The sequence below is a fragment of the Macaca mulatta genome, chromosome X, assembly GCF_049350105.2.
Source record: "Macaca mulatta isolate MMU2019108-1 chromosome X, T2T-MMU8v2.0, whole genome shotgun sequence".
Lineage (NCBI taxonomy): Eukaryota > Metazoa > Chordata > Mammalia > Primates > Cercopithecidae > Macaca > Macaca mulatta.
In genome coordinates, this window is record NC_133426.1 from 23,956,944 (window position 1) to 23,977,352 (window position 20,409).

General features: G+C 41.7%; 1 protein-coding gene and 1 long non-coding RNA gene across 10 annotated transcripts in view; one reads left to right on the forward strand and one right to left on the reverse strand.

Annotated features, from left to right (window-relative positions):
* Window positions 1–2,516: 2,516 nt before the first annotated feature.
* On the reverse strand, window positions 2,517–5,969 carry LOC144338493 (uncharacterized). Its single transcript, XR_013412709.1, has 3 exons — window positions 5,870–5,969; window positions 5,049–5,139; window positions 2,517–2,744 (listed from the first exon to the last, which is right to left on the reverse strand). It is a non-coding gene; the product is annotated as an uncharacterized LOC144338493 (long non-coding RNA).
* ZFX (zinc finger protein X-linked) overlaps window positions 5,388–20,409 on the forward strand; it is a 67,831-nt gene continuing 52,809 nt past the window's right edge. For 3 of the 9 annotated variants that reach the window (XM_077988324.1, XM_015127104.3, XM_077988322.1), the window contains exons 1-2: window positions 5,695–6,109; window positions 9,031–9,141. The gene's annotated coding sequence lies outside the window, so the exon portion shown is untranslated. Of the gene's footprint in view, window positions 5,572–5,694; window positions 6,110–8,000; window positions 8,111–9,030; window positions 9,142–20,409 lie in introns of those variants that run through there. The other 6 variants (XM_015127105.3, XM_077988321.1, XM_077988319.1 and 3 more) reach the window with 5 other exon arrangements.

The following is a 20,409-nucleotide window of genomic DNA, read 5'->3' on the forward strand; positions in this document are numbered from 1 at the left end:
GATAAGGACTAGTTTTTTTTTTTCCTCAAGACAGAGTGTAGCTCTGTCACCCAGGCCGGAGTCCAGTGGGATGATCTCAGCTCACTGCAACCTCTGCCTCCTGGGTTCAAGCAATTCTCCTGCCTCAGCCTCCCGAGTAGCTGGGATTACAGGCATGCATCACCACGCCTGGCTAATTTTTTGTATTTTTAGTAGAGATGGGGGTTTCACCATGTTGGCCAGGCTGGTCTTGAACTCCTGACCTCGTGATCTGCCCACCTCGGCCTTCCAAAGTGCTAGGATAACAGGCATGAGCCACTGTGCCTGACCGATAAGGACTAGTTTTTAGACATAATCACACCATCATTACATCTAAATGAATTAACAATACAATAATTTGTTTATATGAGCATATATCCAGTCAGTATTGACAAAATTCAGTGTTCATATTTCTCCAATTGTCTCACATTTTTAGTTTTTTTTTTTTTTTATTTATTTTTTTGAGACAGGGTCTCATTCTGTCTCCCAGGCTGGAGTGCAGGGGCATGATCTCATCTCACTGCAGCCTCAACCTCCTGGGCTCAAGCTATCCTCCCAACCTCTGCTTCTTGAGTAGCTGGGACTACAGGAGCCCCACTGTGCCTGGCTAATTATTTTGTATTCGTAGAGGTGGGGGTTCCATCATGTTGTCCAGGCTGGTCTCGAACTCCTGAGCTCACTGGCCTCCCAAAGTGCTAGGATTACAGCATGCGCCACCACACCTTACCTACAGTTTGTTTGAATCAAGATTGAAATGAGCCAGGTGCCGTGGCTTGTGCCTGTAATCCCCCGACTTTGGGAGGCTGAGGCAGGTGGATCACTTGAGTCCAGTTCAAGACCAGCCTGGGCAATATGGCAAAACCCTGTCTCTATGAAAAATACGAAAATTACCTGGCTGTGCTGGTGTGCACCTGCGGTTCCAGCTACTCAAGAGGCTGAGGTGGAAGGATCACTTGAGCTTGGGATGTCGAGGCTGCAGCGAGCTGTGATTGCACTACTACACTCCAGCCTGGGCAACAGAGAGAGACCTTGCCACAAGAAAAAAAAAAATGAAATGAAGTTCATACGCTGCCATTGATTAACATGTCTTTTAAGTCTTTTCTAATCTATTGATTTCCCCTCCTATTTTTTTCTAATAATTTATTCATTGAAGAAATTTTTTAAATGTTGAATTTTTCTTATAATTTGTTTTCTTATAATTTATTTGTTTATTCTTATCTTTCATTTGTCCTTTAGAGTTTCTCATCAACTGGATTTTGTTGACCGCATCCCTGTGGTTTAATTGATATGTTTCTCTGTTTCCTCTATTTCCTGTAAACTGGTAGTTAGAGCTAGAAGGTTAATCAAACTTAGGATCAAACTCAGGTTTGATTTTTTTTTTTTTTTTTTTTTTTGTCTAGTAGCATTTTGTCCTTCTGTCTTGAGGCATATTTCTGGTTTTCTCTCTGCTTAGCAGCCATCAATGATCATTGCCAAGGTCCATTAATTCATTAGGTGTTGCAAAATGGTGATATTCTAATTTCATCAGGACTTCTTCATGTATTAGTTGTAATACTTCTATTAAAAGGAAGGTCCCTTCATCAACTATTTGGTTACTCTGAGGAGTAGATCTTACAGGCTTCATCTCTTTGCCTTTACTGGTTTTCAAAATATTGGTTCCCTAGCATTCTCCAAAAGTGATCATTTTAAAAAATTGAAATATGACTCTCATACTATCAAATTCGCCCTTTTAAAGCATACATACAATTCACTAATTTCTAGTACATTTACAACGTTGTGCAACCATCACCACTAGTTGATCATTTTTAAAGTCTCATAAATTCATTAATATATCCACTGTGTTTCAATCCATAGCAATTATTTTTTTGACATTCAAATTTTCTTAACGTTAGACAACTGGAGCCTTCTTAAACTGGCTCCTGAAAACTTTCACACACTCCTAGTAAGCTTAGATACTTTCTTCTTTCGCTTTCTGCTATAAGGAGTTGTTCCTGGCTTATCTTATACTTTCCTGCTGCAGCCCTGGAATCAATCACTTCTCCCTTTCCTTTGGTGGAAAACTGTAGAGGCCCCAACTTTGACACCAGAGGTGCTCACTGCTACTGCTCATTGTTTCTAGGTCTCTATATTGATTTTTTTTTATCTCTTTAGTGGAGCTAGTTTGTTTGCTGTGCCCTGTGATTTATAATCCATGAAGAATTTGATTATTATATTCAGGAATTAAACAATGTCTTGTTCAACTAATGACTCATGTAAAAAGCACTGCTTGAAAATCACCTATTTGCCAGTCATTGTTTATTTTAAAATTATTCTCCTTGGGGAGAGTGTGTGGCTTACGGGCTCAGATGAAAAATTATTAATTGGCATTAATTATGGCCAACTGAATTCCAACAGAAGATGCGACTTGCTCACGCTAAGTATAACCTAAGTATCAGGTATCAGATAAATGGTTAATTTTTATAGGGCATGCTTAGTTCAATAAAACTAGGGCCTTTCTGGGGGAAGATAAATATTTTTTAATGTTTGGGATACGAAAAAAAAAAAAAAAGAATGACCACAACTTTATTCAAGAAGGTGTACATATTTTCATAAGCCAATAATGTATTACTTCTTATTTGAATTCCCATCAGTCTCTGATGTGGAGTGAAAATCAACAGCTTCTTTTTTGACTAATCTTTCTCCGGGAAAATGATTGAAAGGCCTTCTATCGTTTCTGGCTCAAGGACCTATAAACATGTCAGAGATTTTTAGTTAAGTTATTAAAACACTGTCAAAACCGTGAGTAAATGCTTTTAACTATCTGATGTACATTAACAGCTCCGAAGGAACAAATACATTTTAGCACGTAATCAAAATTCCTTTTACTGCTTTGAAACTAGCTATTTTGTATTCATAGCATTCTCTTTTGAAATGTTCTGCTCTCGACCTCCCTAGATAAAATTTCCTTTTATTATGTTTACTTGAGAAAATGAAAGTACTTAGGAATGTTTTTATTTTGCCTTACACAGCCTCCTTATTCGAGTTCCCCAAGGGCAAGCACATCTTTGTTACTTCCTGCGCCCAGAATTCTAAAGGTGCCTAATACGAAAACAATTATCAAAATTATCAAGGCAAGATAGGCTGCAGTAGGTCCTTTAAGTGCAAGATGTCTGGTGCTTAATTACCAAATGCTTTCAAGGATCTTAGGTGTCCTCAAGGTCCTATTGTGAGTACTTTCATAAAATGCATTTTGTATTTTATCACATCAAACAATTTCTGATCTCTGCTGTTTACACTTCCTTTTCATCTTCACTTTATCATGAGTATAATACTAAGTGTACTTCTAGTGAAATGATTTTTATCATTGTTCTTTTACCAGTTTAACAATGTTCTTTACAGACTTCCATAAATGGGCTTAAAGTACAAATTACTTTACTTTTTTTTTAAACTTAAGAAAATATAGTTGACCTTATCTGTATAGTCATCTATAAAATAACCGGACTTTATAAAGTTTGCTGGACTTTCATAAAGGTTTATCTAATCTAATAGAACTAGACCATCCTTTCTTTGTTTCCCACCCAAGTTAACAGTCTCTTCCTGTATGAAAAGTAATGACAAAGGGCTTTTTGAAAGTTATCAATCCCTAAACTACTTGTGATCTTTTAAACTGAGAAAACATCTTTTTCTTTTATGCTTGCCTTGGACACTGTTTTCTTAAGTGCTTTACACTGGTGGATGTATAAGTATTTGATGGTAATTATGGAAAAACTAACAATAATGGTGACATTAGGTTTTTCTGTCTTGAACATGCTGCTTACAGTTGCATGGATGATGAAGTGAGGCTCTATTCTTTTTTTTTTTTTTAATAGAGACGAGGTCTCACCATGTTACCCAGGCTAATCTTGAACTCCTGGGCTCAAGTGATCCTCCCGCCTCAGCCTCCCAAAATGCTGTGATTACAGGAGTGAGCCAGGGAACCTGGCTTCCATTCTTGCCATTCCGTAGCATCAAACTGAGGCCTTTGGAAAGTACTTAAACGCTGGTTATCAGTGTTTTGAAATATTAATGTGGGTGGCCGGGCACAGTGGCTCACACCTGTAATCCCAGCACTTTGGGAGGCCGAGGCGGGTGAATTACCTGGGGTCAGGAGTTCGAGACCAGCCTGGCCAACATGGTGAAACCCCGTCTCTACTAAAAAAATAGAAAAATTAGCCAGGTGTGGTGGCACGCGCCTGTAATCCCAGCTATTTGGGAGGCTGAGTCAGGAGAATCGCTTGAACCCGGAAGGCGGAGGTTCGGTGAGCCGAGATGGCGCCACTGCACTCCAGCCTGGGAGCGCAAGAAGTATTAATGTGGGCACACAAGCTATTTCTCGTTTTTTTTTTTTTTTGATTGACACAACATTGCTTAGTTTCACTTACCTTTCTGTAAAGTTTCTGTGAAAGTGTGTATCACAGCCTGATGTAATTTTTATAAACAATGAATACATGCTGTTACTATTTTTGAAAGGAAATTTAATCGCTCGGAAAAATTCAGACTAAAGCCCCGCGAGGAAAATTACCATCCAGTGCATGCTCAGAGATTTCTTCTTACTCTACTTTTGTTTTTCCTTTTTGAAAGCATTTGTGATTGAGAGATGTCTGAGGGAAGGGACAAATTGCATTCTGGGAGTTTTAAAGAGTTATGTCAGGCAACTAAAATACGTGGCCTCTGTATTTAGAGATTTCACACCAGTATACTATTTGCTTTATAATTTTTGTGTTTCTTATTGTTTACAAATGTCTTTTAACATTTAGTGCTGTGTGGAAGGATAGCATGCCAGATTCCAGATTAATGTAAAGACTCCACTATTTAACTTTTCCCTAGTAACTTTAAGAGTTTGGGTTCCAAGTTCAGCATGGAAAGATAGCATAAACATTTAAACTAAGTAAAGTGCAAAATGCACATTTTTGAAGTTGTTAAGTGCTGTTTAATCATTTTCCTCTTCTCTCCCAAGTCTTTTGAAACTTCAAAAGGCTTGTTTAAGCAGTTTAAAAAAAAAAAATCCATACCCAATTGGGCTCCTCTCTATTAAGGAATGTGGAAAATTCATGATTTATGAAACGATGACACCAGTCTTATATTTCACAGGCTCCCCAAGCTCTGAAACACGGGTACATAGGAAAATACACAGAAAATTCCTGTTCTTTGCAACGTGCGAAACGTTTCAAAATGCAACTTTGCTCATCTCCCTCCCCCGTACAAACTAATAAAATCAGTTTGGCTCTCTGACTGCTTATTTTTAAAAAGTAGACGGCCTGGTAGGTGCTCTAGGGATAACCCTTCTCCCCCCATTCCACCCCCCTTCCCGCACACCCTTTTAGACTGGCAAGCCCGTTTTCATTTTATTTCAAAGATTTTTTTTTTTTTTTTTTTTTTTTTTTTTTAAAGCGAAGGCAGGGGACGGCGGGGGTTGCTAAATTTATCTTCCTCCCCAGCCACGGGGATGAAGAAAACACATTTACTGCGGGCGGGGGTCTGAGGGCCTGCAAACAACTCGAGCTGGAGCCTCGGCCAGGACTGGCGCGAGAGGCGGTAGGTCTCCGGGGAGGCCCCCGGGGGGCGGCCGCGGCCCACGGGACATGGTGGGGGGCGGCCGGGCCGTCTGCCTCTCCGCGGGGTCCGCCGACCGCGGCCCCGCGCGGGCTTTACGGCCGAGGCGGCGGCAGCGGCGCGTGTGTGGCGGCGGCGGGCGGGAGCGCGGAGGAGGTGGAAAGAAGGGGGGCGCTGTCACTGAGACTCCGGCCGCCGGAGACCCCGCCGCAGCGAGGCCACTGGGCTCCCCGGTCGCGGGGCGGGAACGGCGCCGACCCGGGGCGCCAGAGGGACCCACCGGGCGGAGGAGGGGGCCTGTCTACCCTTCCGCATTTTCCTGGGTCTCTCTCCCGGGCGGTGACGTGACGTGCTGACGGCGGGCCCGTGCCGGGGAGCTGGGCCGCTTTTTGTCAGCTCCGAGCTCGGCCCCTCCTCCCTCCCTCCGCCCGCCCCACCAGCCGGAGCCCGGCCCAGTGCTCCAGAGAAAGGCCGGCCTGCAGCACCCGCCACCGTCGCCGGCCGCCCGCACGCCCGTCCGGTGAGTCCCGGGTGCCGCCGCGGCCGCGGGGCCTAGTGTGCGCACAGCGGCCTGGTCTTGGCCTGGTCGGCGGCCCGCAAGGCGCCCTCCCGCGCTAGGCCGGGCGGCGTGGCGTGCGGCGCCGAGCAGGCCCCGAGGAGGCCGCAGTTAGGCCCGGGGAGGAGCCCGGCTGCCCCGAGCGGCGGCGGAGGCGCGCTCCGTAAGCGGGCGGGGGTTGGGGGAGGGTCGCCCGGTTGTGCCGGAGGCGGCCGAGGGGCCCCGAGTCGGCTCCGCGGCCGACCCGGGGCACCGCGCCGGTGTGAGGCCTGGCGAGGAGGCGAAGGCTGCAGGCGTGAGGTGAAGGCCGCAGGCCGGCCGGGCCGATTTTCGCTATGTAAATATCGGTGAGGGGGGGAGGGACGGGGGACAAGATGGCGGCGGCTCGGCGCTTGCTGCAGGGGACGATAGAGGGGGTTGCCGGGAGGGGGAGCCGCCATCTTGGAGGCGGTGTCTGGAGAGAAAATTCCGCTACAGCCCGTGAGGGGGGGTGGGAGAGCGGGCGGCGGCAGCAGCGGCGCCGGTGACGGGCCCCGGAGGCCCGGCGCGTTGGCGTGTGCGCGCGGAGGGGCGTGCTCGCTCCCCGTGGCGGCCATTGCCCTTGCCGCCATGATGAGCGCTCGGGCTCCAGGCGCTCGGCGGCAGCGCCACCTTCCTGCCTTGCCTTCCGCAGCCCCGTGACTGGCTGCAGTTTCCGCTGCGTTTCAGCTGAGCTGCCGCAGGCGGCGACCGCCGCCTCCCGGGCGCCGGGACTATTTCACCCTCAGAGCCCCCGGCCCTGCGCCTTTACCCCGCGCCTGTAGCCACCCGAGGGCAGTCGGGGCAGGTGGCAGTCCGGACACCTGAGCTTACAGGGCATACGGGACCCCAGGAAATGTTATTTTTGCTTAAGTCAAATCTGTGTGGGTGCTAAGGTGTTTTCGATGCGGTTGTTTTCCCAACAATCTTTACCGCCCCGAGTATCTGAATAAAGAAAAATAAAGATTGATGGGAAAGTTTTTGCCATTCTTTTGTCCTATAGGAAAAAAAATTACACAACACGAAAGCGGAGGAATGAAATTTTGAATCATTCGTACTCATGTGGAAACAACTTTCTTGAAACACGATTTAAGCAATTAGTGATCTGTTAGTGGTATTTTTTGATTGAGGAATAAGAAGGGCAGACGTTTTCTATTTTCGTATTGGTGGACAACTTAGTGTGGTGCATATTGTGCATTTGTCTGTCATGTTATTTCGATTTTTCATTTGTGAAGTTTTAAGGCGGAGTTTCATTCCCTAACGTACTTTTTTTATTGCACACTGTACAACTTTCTTGATAAACTGGGAGTCTACTGTTAGCGATGCACCGTGCTAGATGCTAAGAAACATTAAAAAGGTTCTTGTAATGCAGACGGTGGCTGCAAGAAGTCTTATGTTTAGAGGTAGGTGGGGCAAGGTGAAATGCAGTAAAGTGAGAGGTACAACTAATTACTGGGATTTCCGAGGGAAGCAAGATTCCCATTGGAGGATCAGGGAGGGACGGGTTCCTGAAGTATTAATAGGTGGCATTTTGAGAAGGTTACCGAGGGATGGGTAGGACTTTGTTAGGTAGAGGTGGAGGTGGAGAAAGGACGTTTCAAGGGTGAAGCTTCTTCAGTAAACAGTAAGTATTTACAGTTTGGCAAAAGTGGATGGTATTGGTAGGGGAGTGGTGGGAATTCAGGCTAGAAAAGTTAGATTGCAGAAGAGCTTGCTTGCCAGGTGAAGGGTCTTATACTCAATGGGGGAGGCAGCAGGGGTGCCCTCAACTAGAAGAGTGATGGCACACCTGAGCTGCACCTGGTTATTTACTTATTTATTTTTTATTTTGAGACAGGTTCTTGCTATATTGCCCCAGGCTGGTCTCGAACTCCTGGGCTCAAGCCGTTCTCCCGCCTCCCACTGCCCGCCTCCCACTGCTGTCTGTTCCCTGAGCTGTGCTTTACGGTACTTAGTAGTTCCATTGGACTAGGAAAAGTTTCAGAGTTGAAAAATAATGAGAGTAGTACGTTGATCAGTGTTTTTTTTTTTTTTTTTTTTTTTTTTTTTTTTTTTTTTTATCAGAACGATTACAAGAATGTTCAGAAGTTAAGCAAATTTTGCTACTTTTGGAACGATGCGTCTCTGTTAAGACATCTGCTCCTTTTTTCTGTCGTGATTTCTCATCCGAAATAATCTTTTGCTCAGAGTTGTCAGAATTTCTGTGGTACACAAATAGGGAGGAGTTTCTAACATTTGATTTACCATAGTTGGAAAGTACAGGACTAGTGCTGTGGATTATTTGACGAAAATGAGAAATGAGTATTCCCGTGGTAATTTTTTTTTTTTTTTTTTTTTTTGAGACCGAGTCTCGCTCAGGCTGGAGTGCAGTGGTGTGATCTTGGCTCATTGCAACCTCTGCCTCCCGGGTTCAAGTGATTCTCCTGCCTCAGCCTCCCGAGTAGCTGGGACTACAGGATCCTGCCACGAGGCGGGGTTTCATGTTGGCCAGGCTGGTCTCGAACTCCTGACCTCAAGTTATCTGCCTGCCTTGAACTCCCAAAGTGCTGGGATTACAGGCATGAACCACCGTGCCCTGCCTGTTTCCTAGAATTTTATGATGTAAACCTTTAGGTGGCATAGATACCCGTTTTCAGTTTTTCCGTTTTTCTAGACTGTAACAGGTCATGAGCAGCAGTGCTCCATGAAAGGGCTGGAGGGAATGCGAGTCTCATGTTTATTATAAAGGGCTGTGGTTTAGAAAAGTTCGAGAAACAGTGCATTGCATGAGGCTGACTAGAAGTAAGTTGCGAAGGCGGGCTGTGGTTGTTGAGGTGTTAAGGGTAAACATAAACTTAGAAGAACCAGGTGCTTTTATATTTTGACAGCTGGGAAAGACATAGAAGAACTATTAAGAAGATAGAATTGTTTTGCTGCCCAGTACAGCAACAGTGGATGTTCAAGATTAAGATTAGAGTCAAGTTGTGTGATTAAGACAGGTAAGTGTGTAGTTTAGTTTCAATTAGAAATGGTTAAATATAAAATTATTTCTGCCTGAAAGGGTAGACCTTGAAACTTTGGGAAACTTTGGAAAATTGACTGGTGGAACACCTTCGAATCCAACCACCCTGGATAAATAAGGTGTTAGTTTTTAATTTCTGTGTATTTTTCAGATAGATGCAGATTTCTTTTTTTAAGAAAACATGCTCAAGAATGTGTTACAATGTTTTTTCCACATTGCTTTTTGTAAATGCTTACTCTCATTGCAAATGCTTCCTCTCACTTAACCCATCTAGACTGATAACTGTCACTGATAATCTTCTTTGTATTATTTATTCTTGTGTACACTGGCAATTCCAAACTTTTTTTCACTCTTGAAACTACTCAACTGGTCCTTGAAATCTCTCACCTTCAGCAAAGATTACCCAATCTTTTACTTCACTGAGAAGGGTAGATGGCCATCTGATAAAGAGCCAAGTCTCCCTCCCTTCCGCTTCGTGCCTTTCCTCTGTCTTCACCTAGGCCTTCCTCCTTTTGCCGCAGGGGGGATTGCAGGAGGGATTGCTCTCTCACAGGCCCACTGCTGCTCTGCGCGTGCTCTTCACCGTGGCTGCCTCCTTAGGGACGGAGCTCTGTCCGTGATGCCGTCTCTTGCATCATTATCCTCTCTTTACAAATATTCCTAGGTTTGCTCATCTTACAAAAACCTCACCTATCTTCACTTTCTTTTCATCCCACTTATTCTTAAACCCAGTATTTCCCGAATTGGGAAACTTGCACAGCATGTTAACAGGTGTATTATATAAAAGTGCTCTGTGTTTCAGAAACTCTGTGCCTTCTCTGTCTTCTATGGTGGGATTCCTCTTAATTTAGCATTTAATGTATTATATTTGAACTGTGTGTTTATGTTTTTCTCTTCTACACTGTGAATATAGAGACAAGTTCTCATTTATCTTTGTCTCCAAGCAGTACCTGGCATATGGACCATTATCTCTAAAAGCAATCATTTCAGTTATTGGGTGCAGAGAATTTTATGTAGTTGAATAGTTTTCAGCTGTTCAAAATCAGGTATCTAGTCAGTGTGTTTTTTGACTAAGGGATATACATATTAAGGCACACTTATTAGGGCACCAGGTCAAGGAGTAACCCCCTCCCGCCACCCCTTATCTGATTGGAATATGGCCAGCCTATTCTTATTCCTGCCAAATTATTTTTCCAGACAACATTTTATAAAACCCAGGTATCTTGTAATTGTATTTTATTCAAAAGAAGTATACTCTAAGGAAATTGTGTGGCCTTGAGTACACAGCCATTAGGCATTTAAAAAATATATTTAAAAAGTGTTATGGAATATTTTAAAATTACTGAAAATCAGAATCACCCAGATTTAAGAGCTCTTAATGTTTTGCTACATATTTGATTCATATCTTTTTGTTGTTTAAAGAAATAAAATCTCACAGATTGAAAGGGTCCCTCCCCATCCTCTTTCTGTCTTCTTTTCACCAGAAGTAACCACTTGTACCAATATGTATGTACCAAAACAATATCAGGTATCGCTTGTGTGTTCGACTTTACATAAACAGGATCATAACCATACCTTATATATTATTTTCACTTAACAGTGTGTTTTTGAGATTTATCCATGCAATGTGTTTATCTAGTCCAGCAGTTTTCAAAGTGTGCTCCAGGGATTCCTGGGGATCCCTAAGATTGTTTCAGGGGGTCCATGAAGTCAAAACTATTTTTGTAATACTTTTTATTTGCCCTTTTCACCCACATTTTCGTGTATACTATAGGAATACTGTACAGAGGCTGCATGACATATGGTATCATAATGGATGGAATGCAGAAACACTTATGGGAATCCAGCCGGCTTCTATTAAGCCAGACATGAAAGAGATTTGCAAAAATGTAAAACAGTGCCACTCGTTTTATTATTATTTTTTGTTTAGAAAAATAGTTATTTTAAAATAAATATGCATCCATAAAAAAGAACGAGATCATGTCTTTTGCTGAAACATAGATGGAGCTAGAGGCTGTTATCCTTAGCAAACTAACAGGAACAGAAAACCAAATACTGAATATTCTCACTTACAAGTGGGAGCTAACTGATGAAGATAAAGAAGGAAACAACAGACACTGGGGGTCTATTAGAGGGTGAAGGGAGGGAGGAGGGAGAGGATCAGAAGAGATAACTATTGGGTACTGGGCTTAAATACCTGGGTGGTGAAATAATCTGTACCACAAACCCCCGTGACACAAGTTTACCTGTGTAACAAACCTTCACATGTACTCCTCAACCTAAAATAAAAGTTATAAAAGATATCTCAACAAAAGGGATAAAAAGAATAAAAAAAAGTATTTTTATGGGTTAATAAGTGCTTTTAAAGGTCTCAGTTTTAATTTCTAGTATGATGAACATCTATAGATACGACCCACATAAAAACTCTTCGTGGTCCTTAATTTTTGTTTTTTGTTTTGTTTTTTAAATTTTATTGTGCTCCTTAATTTTTAAGAATGCAAAGGAGTCCTGAGACCACGAAGTTTGAAAACTGCTGGTCTGGTTCATTCATTTTATTTGTATTTCAGTGTATAAATATACTGTGGTTTATTTATCTATTTTTGGAGGGACCGATAGGCTCTTTGCAGTTTCTGAATTTCAAACACTACTGCTATGAACATCCTTATACATGGTTTGTCTTTCTTGGGATTATATACATATAGTAGAAGTAGAATTGCTTCATTTAGGAAGTCTGTGCATTGTCAACTTTACTGGGAATTGCCAAAGTGGCAGATTGTCTTCTGTTTGACACTCCCGCCAGCTGTGTTTGATCCCGTTTCTCCAAATCACTGCCAAAGGATTAGATTTTGCAATTTTTCCCCAATCTGTTGGGTATAAATGGCATCTCCTTGCTATTTGCATTTTGCATTTCTAAGATTACTAGTGAGGTTGACCTTTTTTTCCTCCATATATTTATTGGCCATCAGAGTATTCTATGAATTGCTTGTGCATATATACCTTTGGTCCATTTTTCTGTTGGATTGTTGCCTCCTCCTTATTGGTATATGGGTTTTATTTATTTATTTTTATTTTTTTGAGATGGAGTCTTGCTCTGTTGTCCAGGCTGGAGCAGTGGCATATGGTCTGGGCTCACTGTAGCCTCTGCCTCCCAGGTTCAAGCAATTGTCTTGCCTCAGCCTCCTGAGTAGCTGGAATAACAGACACCTGCCACCACGCCCAGTTAATTTTTGTGTTTTTAGTAGAGACAGGGTTTCACCATGTTGGCCAGGCTTGTCTTGAACTCCTGACCTCAAGTGATCGGCCCTCCTTGGCCTCCAAAAGTGCTGGGATTACAGGTGTGAGCCACTGTGGCTGGCTGGTTTATGGGTTTTATATTCTGGATACTAATTTGTGATTATATACACTGAAAATATCTTTTTCTGGTCTGTGGCTTGGCTTTTAACTCTGTGGAAAATTTTTTATGTAGGACTTCTTAATATGATGGTAGCCAGTTCTCAATTTTTTTCATTTATGGCTTGTGTTTTATTATGTCTTCAATAAATTCTTCCTTTACCCCAAGGTTGTAGTGATACTGTGCTTTTTCATATTAAGTCATTAATTCACCGGAGTTTTTTCTGTATTGTGTGACATAGGAATCATGTCTTTTTCATGTGGATTTATCAAATAGTTCAGCATATCTCCCCACTGATTTGTAATGCAACTCCTGAGGTATATCATATTCCCGCATATGTATCTGTTTTTAGTTTCTCTCTTTTAGTTTCATTGACCTGTTTGCCTATCTCAATATCTATATTATCCTGATTTAATAATAATGACTTTATAATTAAAACTTAATATATATTCTTTTCCTTCAGGATTATTTTAGCTGTTTTCCTCCCTTTGCTTATTTTGGGGTTAGTTTGTCAATTTCTGTGAAAACTGTTGGATTTTTATATTTGCCTCAAATTTATAGAATAAATACATAGATTCATGTAGATAAATGCTAATAGAGCTGGGATTTGAATTCTGGGTATGTGCTACTACTTTTCATAAAGCTCTCGCACAACTTTTATTATATATTTTTGTTAGATACTGTGTAATTTTGTTGTCATTGTGAATAGGATTTTCTTTTAGTTATAATTTCTATTATTGCTGATGTATAAGGATCACTGTTGACTTACATGTATTAATCAAGTAACCTTGCTGAACTCGCATCATATTACATAGATTCTGAGGTACACTTTTCCCCCCTACATCTTCACATATCTGAAATCAAAATAGATCTTTGATGGTGTCCTATAATCACTGTTATCTAGGCAGCAGTCATGATGTAGTTATCATTGCCTGCACATGCACAAACTTGGTCAGGGCTCTTCATTTTGTCATCACTTTAAATGAGTATGTGCATTGTTGTATTGTTATTTCATGCCAAACAATAAAACTGGAGGTGGAAGAAATTGCGAAGTGTGTGTCTGCCTTGAAAGAAAATCCCATAAATAATAATGGATCATTTTAAGAAGTGCTGCATCACCAACACTCTTATTGGCAGAGCACAATATTGTTAGCAACAGTTGAACAGTTTTAAGTGGAAAAGCAATCCATAGTAGGACCTTGAATGTGAAGTTGTAGGAATACCTTAACAGTTTATTTTGCTGCTTTTTCTTTTTGGAGATGGAGTCTTGCTCTGTCGCCCAAGGTGGGGTGCAGTGGCACGATCTCGGCTCACTGCAACTTCCACCTCCCAGGTTCAAGCAATTCTCCTGCTTCAGCGTCCCAAGTAGCTGGGACTACAGGCGCACGCCGCCATGCCCAGCTAATTTTTTATATTTTACTCGAGACAGGGTTTTACCGTGTTGCCCAGGCTGTTTTTGAACTCCTGAACTCAGGCAATCCGCCCGCCTCAGCCTCCCAAAGTGCTAGGATTACAGGCATGAGCCACTGCGCCTGGCCAATTTCTTTTGCTTCTTATGCACAAGATGTGATAAAAGTCTGTCTAAGTCTGAATTGTCTTGATAAATCTAGAGTGAAAATCCTAGATAATAAGAAAATACTGTATCAGTTTAATTGGCAATTTTTTTTCTTAGTCGTGTGTAAAATAAGGGTACAGCTTACAATCAGTATCTTCAGAGTCAGAGAAATGTAGTCGTAATAACAGTTCATGGCTGGGTGTGGTGGTTCACGCCTGTAATCCCAGCACTTTGGGAGGCCAAGACAGGCAGACTTCGTCTCAAAACAAAACAGACAAACAGAAACACAGTTCATAATTCTTTTGTATTTTCTAAGTAGTTTTCATGTCTGTGAATAATACAGTTTTTTTTCTTCTTTTCCATTCCTTCTTGCCTCCTATTTCTTGTTCTGGTTTTACTGCATTGACTAATTCCTCTATTGAAGTGTTCAGTAGAAGCATTGATAATGGGCATCCTTCCCTAGTTTAATGGAGTGCTTCTAATGTTTTGTCATTAAATATGATATTGTAGTGGGCTTTTTTGAGAGGGGGTGCTGATGATATTTTTATTTATTTATTTATTTTGAACTAGGGTCTTGTTCTGTCGCCCAGGCTGGAGTGCAATGGTGTGATCTCCGCTCACTGCAACCTCCGCCTACGGGGTTCAAGCCATTTTCCTGCCTCAGCCTCCCAGGTAGCTGGAACTACAGGCATGTGCCACCGTGCCCAGCTAATTTCTTTTCTTTTTTTTTTGTATTTTTAGTGGAGATGGGGTTTCACCATCCTGGCCAGGCTGGATGATATTTTTTAGTTGCAGTTCTCTTTTACTTATCATTTTATAGTTTCTACCGTGAGCAGGATTTTAATTTTGCTAATGCTTTTGCTACATCTATTGGTGTGATGAAGTTCATTACTCTTCTGTTTTATTTTTAGTTTTTTTATTTTTCATTTTGAGATGGGGTCTTGCTCTGTTGCCCAGGTGGGAGTGCATGGCTCACTGCAGTCTTGACCTTCTGGGCTCAAGCCATCCTCCCACCTCAGCCTCCCAAGTAGCTGGGACCATAGGCATGTGCCACCATGCTGGACTGATTTTTTAAATTTTTTTGTAGAGACGGTCTTGCCATGTTGCACAGGCTAGTCTTGAACTCCTGGTCTCAAGCAATTGTCCTGTCTGGGCCTCCAAAAGAGCTGGGATTATAGGCGTGAGCTACAGTGTGGGTCCTACATTTTCTATTTTAAACTGTTTTTGGATTCCTGGATATTTGCATATCTTTGTTATTGCCATGTACTTTTCCTTTTTTATGTAATCTTGTTTGGATAACAAAGTTATATTAACCTCATAAGATAAATTGGGGAGTATTTCTTTCTTTCTTTCTTTCTTTCTTTCTTTCTTTCTTTCTTTCTTTCTTTCTTTCTTTCTTTCTTTTTTAAAACAGTTGCTATTTAATAGAGACAATCTGTTTCTTTTCTTTTTTTGGAGACAGAATCTTTCTCTGTCGCCCAGGTTGGAGTGCAGTGGCATGATCTCGGCTTACTGCAATCTCTACCTCCCTGGTTCAAGTGATTCTCCTGCCTCAGCCTCCTGAGTAGCTGGGATTACAGGTGCCCGCCACCATGCCCGGCTAATTTTTGCAGTTTTTAGTAGAGGCGGGTTTCACCATGTTGGCCAGGCTGGTCTCGAACTCCTGACCTCAGGTGATGGGCCTACCGTGACCTCCCTAAGTGCTGGGATTACAGACGTGAGCCACCTTGAACAAGCAAGACGATCTGTTTCTTAAAAGTAAGAACCCATCTGTGAAATTATCTGTGCTTGGTGTCTTCTGAGTGTAAATTTGTAGTTTCTGATAATTGTTTCTTTCATGATGATAAGTCTTTTTTTTTTTTAGCTGTTCTTGAGGTTTTTTTGGTCATTTATACAAAGTGAACAATTTTATAGAAAAATATTAAATTTCAGATGCATTATTATAAAATACAGATTTCCCTGATGACTTTTGAAAACCTAATTTTGTTAGTTTGTTCCTTTTCTTCTGATCAGTATTGCCAGTAGCTGCCTTTATTATTAGACTTTTAACATAGTTTTTTTTTTTTTTTTTTTTTTTTTTTGAGACGGAGTCTCGCTCTGTTACCCAGGCTGGACTGCAGTGGCCGGATCTCAGCTCACTGCAACCTCCGCCTCCCGGGTTCACGCCATTCTCCTGCCTCAGCCTGCTGAGTAGCTGGGACTACAGGCGCTCGCCACCTCGCCCGGCTAGATTTTTGTATTTTTTAGTAGAGACGGGGTTTCACCGTGTTAGCCAGGATGGTCTCGATCTCCTGACCTCGTGATCCGCCCGTCTCGGCCTCCCAAAGTGCTGGGATTACAGGCTTGAGCCACCGCGCCCGGCCTTAACATAGTTATTTTTATTGATCCTTTCTATTTCTACTCCTGTGGTTAATATTTTCCTTCTGATTTATTTGCATTCATTCTGACATTTAAAAATTTAGAGGCTTAGCTCATTCATATTTAATCTATTTTTATAATATATACACTAAAAACTATGAAATTTTCTCTAGACTATAATTGGATGCTATTTAAAAAAATTGAATTTTTTTTTTTTTTTTGTTGAGAGTGGGTCTCGCTCTGTCGCCCAGGGTGGGGTACAGTGGTGTGCTCTCGGCTCACTGTAACCTCCGCCTCCCGAATTCAAGTGATTCTCTTGCCTCAGCCTCCTGAGTAGCTGGGATTACAGACGTGCACCAGCATACCCGGCTAATTTTTGTATTTTTAGTAGAGACAGGGTTTCACCGTGTTAGCCAGGCTGGTTTCAAACTCCTGACCTCAGGTTATCCACCCGCCTCGGCCTCACAAAGTGCTGGGATTACAGGCGTGAGCCACTGAGCCCAGCCAAAATGTACATATTTATGGGGTAGAGTCATTATGTACATGTATACAATGTAATGGTCAAATCAGGGTAATTAGCATATCTGTCACTTCAGCATTTATAATTTCTCTGTGTTGGGAACATTCAGCATCCTTTCTTCTAGATATTTGAAAATACACAATGAATTACTTTTAACTATAATTACCCTACAGTGCTATAGAACACTAGAACTTATTCCCCCTATTTAGCTATAATGTTGTATCTGTTAACCAGCCTTTCCCTATCTCTGGATACTATGATTTTTGACATGAATTGGTTTTTATTATTTACTTCTAAATATTTCGTGATCTCCATAATTTTCCTGTTGCCCATTAAAATTATTTAGAACTTTGTATTTATAGGATTTTCTTTTTGTATTACTGTTATCTCTGTGATTTGTTTCTAATTTTATTGTATTATACTTGGGGAACACTGAGATGCAAAAATCAACTCTGTTTCTCTATACCAGCAGCAAACAATTTGAAAATCAAATTTGAAAACTAATATAATTTATAGTAAGGTCAAAGAACATCTGATACCTTGAAATAAATCCAACAAAGTGTACCAAGGCTTTCAATAAAAACCTTACTAAAATAAATGAAAGAAGACCTAAATTAATGGAAAGAGATAACCATGTTCATTGGATTGGAAGTGTCAGTATTGTAAAGATGTCAGTTCTCTCTAAATTGATATATACAGAAGTTCAGTGCAATCGCAGTAAATATCTCAATAGGGCTGTTGCTGCTGCTGCTGCTGGTTTTTTTTCATTTGGATAGGCTGGTTCTCAAATTTATATGGAAAGGCACAGGGCCAAGAATGGCAAAGGCAATCTTGAGAAAAAGTTGGAAGACTTACACTAACATATATCAACACTGATTATAAAGCTACAGTGATTAAATTAGTGGGCGCAAAGCCAGATTGACCAATGGCACAGGATAGAGTCCAAAAGTTGACCTACACATACAAGGTCAGTTGATTTAAAGATAGGTATATTGGGATTTTGATTGAATGTAGAGGTTAATTAAGGGAGAATTGATACTACTAATCTAACATATTGTTTTTTTTTTTCTTTGAAGACAGTCTCCCTCTGTCGCCCAGGCTGGAATGTAGTGCAGTGGTGCAAATTCGGCTCACTGCAACCTCTGCCTTCTGTGTTCAAGTGATTTTTCTGCCTCAGCCTCCTGAGGCTTTTGTATTTTTAATGGAGACGGAGTTTCACCATGTTGGCCAACCTGGTCTCAAACTCCTGACCTCAAGTGATCTACCTGTCTCAGCCTCCCAAAGTGCTGGGATTACAGGTGTGAGCCATTGCACCTGGCCCTAATGTAACATATTCAAAAGCAAGATTGCTTTCTCTATTTATTTGTCTTAAAAGAAAAGAAAAAAAAAGAAATCCCTAGCTGGGCGTGGTGGCGCATGCCTATAGTTCTAGCTACTCGGAAGGCTGAGGCAGGAGAATCGCTTGAACCCGGGAGGTGGAGGTTGCGGTGAACTGAGATCGCACCATTGCACTCCAGCCTGGGCAACAAGAGTGAAACTCTGTCTAAAAAAAAAAAAAAAAATTCCCACACAGTAGAGTTTTTAATTACTCTTATCAGTGGGATTTTTTCATTCTTAAGTGTTTACATAAGAAAGCTTTTGTCTTCAAATATATTAATTTTGTACCAGCACACCTTATGAATTTATACTGATAATAGTTTTTCAGTTGATTCTCTTGGATTTCCTAGATACAGCATATGCAAATAAGTTTAATTTCCTTCAAATAATAATTATGTCTTGTATTGTATTTCATCATCTTACCTAATTGCGCTGGCTGGCATTTCTCACACAATCCTATAATAATAGTATTAATGGCCATTCTTGTCTTAATTTTGACTTTAGAGGGAATACTTCTAATGTTTTACCTTAGGTTTAATAGATGTCTTTGTTATAAAGTGATGACTGACATCATTCTCATATCCCAAAACACACATTCTGACATGAACTGGTTTAAGATTGCATATACTCGAGTATTTTTTAAACAGCTTTATTGAGATAAAGCTATTATTAAATCTACCCTTTAAAATGTACATTTCAGTGGTTTTTTAGTAGATGCAGAGTTCTGTAACTATTACCATTAATTAGAACATTTTCGTCACCCCAAAAAGAAACCCTATACCTATTGGTAATCACTCTCCTCTCCCTGCTGCCTTCATCCCCTAGCAACCATTAATCTACCTTCTGTCTGCATGGATTTGCTTGTTCTTGACGTTTCATATAAATGGAATCGTATAACGTGGTCTTTCGTGTCTGGCTCCTTTCACTTAGCATATTGTTTTCGAGGTCATCCATGTTTTAGCATGTATCCTGTTTATTTAATCTTTTAACTGTTAAATATCTATCCCAATTTGACTCAGAAGTTTGCTTTAAATCAAAAGTAGATGTTCAGTTTCAACTTTTCAGCATGTATTGAGAATATCAGGCGGTTTATTTTTTGACCTATTAATTTGGGCCATTATTTGGCTCCATCCGTGAATTTTAGAGTACCCATAGTGTGCCAAGGTCTGTGTGCGTGTGTGTGTGCGCGCGCGCATGCATACATGTACATAGATTTGTTTTTTTTTTTTTTTTTTTTTTTTTGAGACGGAGTCTTGCTCTGTAGCCCGGGCTGGAGTGCAGTGGCCGGATCTCAGCTCACTGCAAGCTCCGCCTCCCGGGTTTACGCCATTCTCCTGCCTCAGCCTCCGGAGTAGCTGGGACTACAGGCGCCCGCCACCTCGCCCGGCTAGTTTTTTGTATTTTTAGTAGAGACGGGGTTTCACGGTGTTAGCCAGGATGGTCTCGATCTCCTGACCTCGTGATCCGCCCGTCTCGGCCTCCCAAAGTGCTGGGATTACAGGCTTGAGCCACCGCGCCCGGCCTGTTTTTTTTTTTTAAATTTACGTTATGGATCACATTTGTAGATACTTGACTTGGGATTCATAATTAACCAAGTTTGTAGTTTGGTTAAGTTATTTTTGTTAGGGTTTTTTTTTTTTTTTTTTTTTTTTGAGACAGAGTCTCACTCTGTCGCCCAGGCTGGAGTGCAGTGGCACGATCTCGGCTCACTGCAACCTCTGCCTCCCGGGTTCAAGTGATTCTCCTGCATCAGCCTCCTGAGTAGCTGGGACTACAGGCACCCGCCACTAAGCCGGGCTAATTTTTGTATTTTTAGTAGAGATGGGGTTTCACCATATTAGTCATGCTGCTCTTGAACTCCTGACCTCAGGTCATCCTCCTGCCTTGGCCTCCCAAAGTGCTGGGGTTACAGGTGTGAGCCACCGTGCCCAGCCTAGGTTTTGTTTTAAATGGTAAATTAGTTTTGTAAGAGGAGTTGAGAAAGCTTTCTTCCTCAATTCAGATAGTTTTCTCAAAAGGTGGGGTATGGGGCTCATGCCTATAA